Source organism: Epinephelus lanceolatus, chromosome 18, assembly GCF_041903045.1.
Source record: "Epinephelus lanceolatus isolate andai-2023 chromosome 18, ASM4190304v1, whole genome shotgun sequence".
Classification (NCBI taxonomy): Eukaryota; Metazoa; Chordata; class Actinopteri; order Perciformes; family Serranidae; genus Epinephelus; species Epinephelus lanceolatus.
Genome location: NC_135751.1, coordinates 358,276 through 365,109, shown reverse-complemented (window position 1 = coordinate 365,109; position 6,834 = coordinate 358,276). Strand labels below are relative to the sequence as shown.

At 41.6% G+C, this 6,834-nt stretch overlaps 1 long non-coding RNA gene across 1 annotated transcript; it reads right to left on the bottom strand.

The window, feature by feature from the left end:
• Positions 1 to 427: 427 nt before the first annotated feature.
• LOC144458662 (uncharacterized) lies at positions 428 to 2,570 on the bottom strand. Its single transcript, XR_013488045.1, has 3 exons — positions 2,388 to 2,570; positions 2,071 to 2,217; positions 428 to 1,948 (listed from the first exon to the last, which is right to left on the bottom strand). It is a non-coding gene; the product is annotated as an uncharacterized LOC144458662 (long non-coding RNA).
• Between the last annotated feature and the right edge of the window lie 4,264 nt (positions 2,571 to 6,834).

Here is a 6,834-nt window from a genome sequence, read left to right as displayed (position 1 = left end):
CTTGTCTGCCGCTGCAAAGACCCTGACCTGGCTGAAGAGATCAAATGTCTGTACTGCAAAAAGCCAAGCTTTGGCAAAATGATCAAGTGCACAGACTGCTGTCAACACTTTCACTATGCATGTGTGAACATTACCAGATACTCCAAAAAATGGAAATGTGGATGCAAATAGATACATCCAACGATGATGAATACTGGATGCTGGACAACAGCATGTGAGGAAAAACTGATGTAATGAGCAAAGATGAATAGGTACACCTGACAAAATCTAACTGACTTCATAATGTTAACACAACAACAAACAACACATCTGACTCTTCAAGTGTTCATTTTTTTCTTAATGTACAGTACATTTACATGAAATCACAAACATCACTGATATATATTGTTCATCCCCAGAAAGAAGTGCAGTTTGAGTTCTGCAGAAAATGATAATACTCAAAATTTACAAGCAAGAAAAAAAATCATTTCCAGGTATAAATGTTAGATGAGTTCATATAGTATTAATTATTTACACTTGTCATTGTTGAAAACACTTTTGGTTACAGATGTACATTTCATTTTGATTCCATTATGTTGCCTTCAATATATTGCATTTAAAACATTGTCAGTGCATGTTAATATTTAGCGTGTCAGCTTTAAAAGCAGTTTTTCCTAAATGGTCCCATAACCTTGGTCCTAAAATGGCCATTATCATAAATAAAATAGCTCTGTGGTGTGGTTCTCAACCTTTTTGCACTCTCAATGATCCTGTCTGATAAAATTTAGTTATTCATAACTGTTATTACTTTTACAGTCAGGCTACACAGAGAGAGTGATGGGTAAGTGAGAGAGAGACAGAGAGAGCAAGTAGTGAATGATCATTGCCCTCATTAGCCCTTAAAAGCCTGACACAATCATGGAAAGTAATGTACATCTCTTTGACTCTAAACACAGTTATCGCCGGGCCACCTAAGGTTCGTAAGACCAGCACATATGGTTAAAATGTCATCTAGCATATCAACTTGGCTGACGGGTATGACAGTCTAAAGTATCTGAAAGGTTTTAAGCTGACCTATAACTTGTTCCACATGTATGCGGACTCTTGACAACTGACGTGAAGTGTCAACACAAGAACCAGGCAACTGAGATTTCCCCTTTGTGAAACTTGGGATTCTTAATGTTGCTCCTACACTGGCCAATTCTTCTCTAACAAGGAAACCTCTATCTGCAAGGATCTCATCCCCATGCTCAAGTTTACCCAAAAAGCCAGAATCTAAAGTTATTACCTTGTCAGAGGCACAACCTCCCCACCCACTAGACAAAAAAGATATAGCTCCTGCTGGTGTGATTCCAATTAGATATTTAATTGTGTTTTGGGGCTTATAATTTGACCAGGTTTCAGCCCTTGCTTTAAGATTGTATGTTCTTTCTATAAAGATCTCAGTACAGTCTATAATACAACGACAATTCCTAAATTTGTGTTTAAAACACTTTGGCATGTTTGCTCTCACTGCATCCTTACTAGGCCACATTATCAAAGGTTTCAGTATTGAGGACAAGTTGGGTATCCAGTCTCTTAATATTTTTGATACAGCTGAGAATGGAAGCCCAAATCTGTAAGCAAGGTCTCTGTTAGTGAGTCCAAGTCTTACTTTCATTAGAACCAAAAGGAGGTGGTTCTCCCAACTTAACCCACCCTTAAGCACAAGTGTGCTTCTTTTTACAATATCCAGCAGCCACATAACCATTTGTAATGACTGTAACAGTAAAAAAAATAATAATTTTAGCATTTGTGTCTTTTATGGAATCAAACCCAAACTTGGACTGCTTAAGTTGCTCCTTCAGATGTTTATTTTCTTCCTGTGTGGCATACAGTTCTCTTTTCAGGGCTTCATAGTCATCACGGAGCTGGTTGTACTGCAGGTTGAGTTGGTGCATCTCTTTTCTGGATACAAACTTACGTTCATCTACAACACAAAAAGGAGATAAATTAACTCTTCATGTGCAACACATCAGCTTTCAAACATACACAGACACACACACAACACACAGACTGTCTGTCTGTCTGTTTCTCTATCACTGTACTCACCCGACCATCAACCAACCAACACAAACACACACTAAATAGTGTGACTTGTGCATAACTTCAGAAGAATCTAGAGGATCTGCCTCAGGCTCGCTTGTGGGGCAGGTAGCAGGGGCCTTATCTTCATCCCGTATTCTCTTTCTTTCATATCTAGCACAAACAACAGAGTACAGTTAAGTTAAAAACCCAAAATAATCAACACATTAAGAGATAATGCAATCACATAATAAAGAAGGCCATACAAATAGATCTTATTTGCTCAGATAGTTAACAAGCTACCCAGAAAGTAGAAAATTATAAATACATGACATGACACTGACCTTGCCACCTTTCCTGAGGTGTCTCTGGTGCTGCTGTGTGAAAAAACAGATGGAACAAAATCTGGACTATCACAATCCATGGACGGTGCTCCTGATAAGAGAAAGAAATAAGATTAGCTCTGCTTATTGTTTATTTTAAACTTTTTTAACCGATTTGCTATTTTACGAGCTCAGCCATATAATAATAATAATGAGCACCAATAGCACAAGCATTAACGTTAACGTTAATTCAGAGTTAAAGAAAATCGTACACTACATGTAACATTAGCTGTTTGAAGACACTTTCCCGTCTGATTTTCAGCCTGGACCAAGAAACCTAAACCAGCCATGCAGCTAATGTCAGTACTTAACAACAAAAGCTAAACTTAACGTTACAACAGAGAGCCAACGTTAAACTTTACAAACGTTAAAGTAGTTAGTTAGGCTATGACCTACTGAATCAAACTAAAATTGTCTCATTAACTATGGTAAAATCACATGCTTACTCATTATCCAGCTCATGTTGGCAAACACAAACATACCAGACACGAAGTGGGTGCTGCACAGACTCTCGCCGCCTTTAGGACCTTCGGGACCCCAGTCCGCCCTTTTAATGGTCTGGAGCCATAATCTTCTTCTTCTTTTGGCAAACGGATGAGATCCCCTGGGGATATTATACAATTTCCATCCATCCTTTTGCCGGTTTGTGCAGTTAACAGCACAACAACTCCTTGTCATTTTCTTTTGCTGCTTGACTCCGCTTGTAAACAATGAGAAATGTCCCGCTTTCTGCCCCCAGGCTGCGCGCGCATACCTGCGATGAAGTTGCACAGAAACCTGTCTATATGTTTAATCAAGGTTTATTTCTGCATTACATATTATTGAATGAAATAGAAAAATAAATGCATATACCAAACAGCTCACAAGAAGTGACTTGAATGAGATTGTCTGCATCCCCGCAGCACTGGGTTGTTGCTCAATACGGGGGGGTGGGGGGGGGGGGGTCGCCGTTCTCCTCCGGCATGGCATTATGCTCCAGCCCGTGGTGTTGCTTGCCGATGTTATGTAGCATGCAGCAGGTCACTACAATCTGGGCCACTTTTTCTGGCCTGTACAGCAGTGCTTCTCCAGTGCTATCGGAACAACGGAACCTGCTCTTCAGGATTCTAAAGGTGCGCCCCACAATATTCCGTGTGGGCCTCGTTGTACCTTATCTCTCCAGCAGTGGTCGGGTTGAGAACAGGTGTCAGGAGGAAGGGGTGTAAGGAGTATCCACTATCACCTTAAAAAACATATGAATCAATATGAAACACGCTCTTGTTTTTAATGTAGGGGAGAGTGGGGTGATTTGTGCCAGTGGGAGAGTTGTGCCACCCCTTGTTTCTAGAAAACCATAGAAGAAATTGGTCATGTGACCTCATATTAGGCATCTATTTTACTCAGCCTGTGGAGAAAAGAGGCACATGGCACAAGAGGTCAGCAGATTTAAGTCCAAAAAAATGTTTTTTGCCTTTCAAAGTGATTTTTTTATGATCATGGTTTATTGATTGTTGTGTCTGAACAATTATAAATTTTATCACTAAAATGATGGGACAGTTTTGATTTTAGACCAAAAGCCATAATGCCATGCCTTTACAAAAGGAAGACAGACAGGGGTTCATCCCCTTTTATGGAGTTGGACAGAGCAGTGAGAGAGGTGCAACAGGGGAAGGTCTGTAAATAGGCCTTGTTGAAGAAGATTGCAGCTATGGCGCCATCACACACACTCTCACACACTCTCTCTCTCTCTCTCTCTCTCTCTCTCTCTCTCTCTCTCTCTCTCTCTCTCTCACACACACACACACACACACACACACGCACACACACACACACACACTACTGGCCAGGAGTTGACATTTATGACCTGGAGCCTTCATTTTTAATTTCATTTTGTTCTTAACATTTTAAATAGGCCTTGTTGAAGAATACTGCAGCATTGACAAGTGGCATGTTGTGTTGTAGCCTGGTTCTGAGAATTGCAGTTGATTTTGTTCAGGTTTAACTTAATTTTATTCTGAAAATGTTAAATATTATGTAGACCAGGGGTGCACACACTTTTTCAGCCTGAGAGCTACTTATGACATGACCGAGTCAAAATGATCTACCACCTACTAAAAATGCAAAACACATTATTTATAAATATATTGAGAATTATTTTTATATGTACAGTATATGCTGGTGTACCTTGCATTACTGCATCAACCTATATTGCACAATACAACTCTGTACATTTTTTTTGTCATTACCTTACTCTGATGACTTGCACTGAATGGAATCAGCCAGGGATGCATAGTCCGGACAGTAGCTGCTGATAGTCAGCCTCAAGCAGACTTCCAGATGCTCATCAGTCATGGTGGAACGGTACTTGGACTTAATGATCTTCATGTGGGAAAAGGCTGACTCACATAAATAAGTGGAGCCAAATAATGCAGTCAAGAAGGTAGCACATTTCCTGATGTTGGGGTACTTGTCCTCTGTGAGTAAGTTCCAGAATTGTCCATGAGCTCTGGCCTTCAGCTGAATGTCGGCTTGAAGTGTCAGAATCTCATCCTCCACTCCAGAAGAGTTCAGGTGAAACAGTGTTGCAACTTTTGATGCCAGTGAAACAACCTCAGCATCTTCCTGGAAAGGGTAGCACATGAATGTAGCGACTGGCTCGAGTAAAGCAAAGTCTTGAAAGCGTCTGTCGAACTCTGACAGACAATTGTCAATTTGCTTTATGTAGCGTGCACTGTCAAGCTGCGCACATGACTGCTCTTGTGTCTCCAGCTCTGCCGCGAGGTTCTGGAAGTTTGCCAAATCATGGCGGTGGAGCTTTGAGGAGAGAAGTTGCATTTTTCGTTTGAAAGCATTAACTGAGCTGATCATATTGATCACAGTTTTGTCTTTTCCTTGCAGCTCTAGATTAAGGTCATTCAACATGTTGGTCAGATCAGTTAAAAATGCCAAGTCCAGCAGCCACTGATGGTCATTTAGTTGGTTATAATCTGCATGTTTACCTTCACGGAAAAACTCCTTAATCTCCGGCAAGAGCTCTCGAAATCTTTGCAGGAATTTCCCTCGACTTAGCCATCTCACGTCGGTGTGCAACAACAACTCAGAGTGGTCGCACTCAGCCTTCTCCAGGTGTGCACGGAACAGCCGTCTTTGAAGAGATCTGGCCCGAATAGAACAGGCGATCTTTGTTGCCACATCCATTATCTCTTTCATGTTGAGCATTTTTGCACATAATGCTTGTTGGTGTATAATACAGTGGTAATTGAGGAAGTCCGGAAAATCATCGTCCTCCCTGCACTTGGCGATAAATCCATTCGAGCGGCCAACCATGGCGGGTGCGCCATCCGTGGTGATGGACACCAATTTGCAGACTGGGAGTTGGGTTTTCTCGATAAAGTTTTTGAAAGACTGAAATATGTCCTCTCCTCGCGTGTGTTCTTTCATGGGCAGTACTGTTAACAGCTCCTCTTTTGCAGTCATGTCAGTAAACACCATCCGAATAAAAATGCACAATTGTGCTGTGTCACTCACGTCTGTAGACTCGTCCAACTGCAGTGAGAAACACTCACAATCTGCGATGTCCTTCCAAAGTTGCTGGGTCAAATCCTCAGCCATGGCTTCACTGCGCCGTGTTACTGTACTTCTTGATAGCTGGAGAGCTTTGATCGAAGCTAGTATTTCTGGTTTGTTTTTAAAGTCTCGGAACAACGAGTCGGCTGCTTCAACAAATGCTTCTTTTACCATCTCTCCATCTTGGAAGGATTTCTTGTTTTTAACGATGAAGTGACTCACCCGGAACGATGCTTCAGTGGCTGCCCTTGCCTTTGAAGTTAGCTGTGAGAAAAATGACTGCTGTCCGGACAGCTGGGATTTTAGTTCCTTCACCTTTCTCCTTCTCAGCTCGCTTTTCGGAGGGAACTCGGTGTCGTAGTTTTTATGAACAGTCCGAAAATGGCGCTCCACATTTCCCTTCTTCGGTAAAGCAATTGTAGACTGACAGATGAGGCAAACGCACTTCGAAAATGACATTGTGAAAAAGAAGTCCTCCTCCCACTACGTATGGTAGTGGTAGGTCTTCGATTTTTTACTTGGTCCAGCTTTTCCACTCATTTTTATCCCCTTTCTTACTCGCTAGCTTGCTAGAGTTTTGCAGCACTTAGCGCAGTTGTATGCGCATGCGCAGTGACGCGTGTGTCAGAGAAAGGTCAGGTCAGATGTCATTGTGAGGACGGATGAAAGGCTGGCGCCAACTTTTTTTTTCAATGCCATGCGATCTACCCACAATGCCTTTGCGATCAACCAGTTGATCGCGATCGACGTAATGGGCACCCCTGATGTAGACCTACTTCTAGCCTATCTTTCATGTATTTGACATGTTAGCTACTGCTAAAATTGGCCTTTGATGTTATTAAAAAAAGCTTTATTAAGTAAT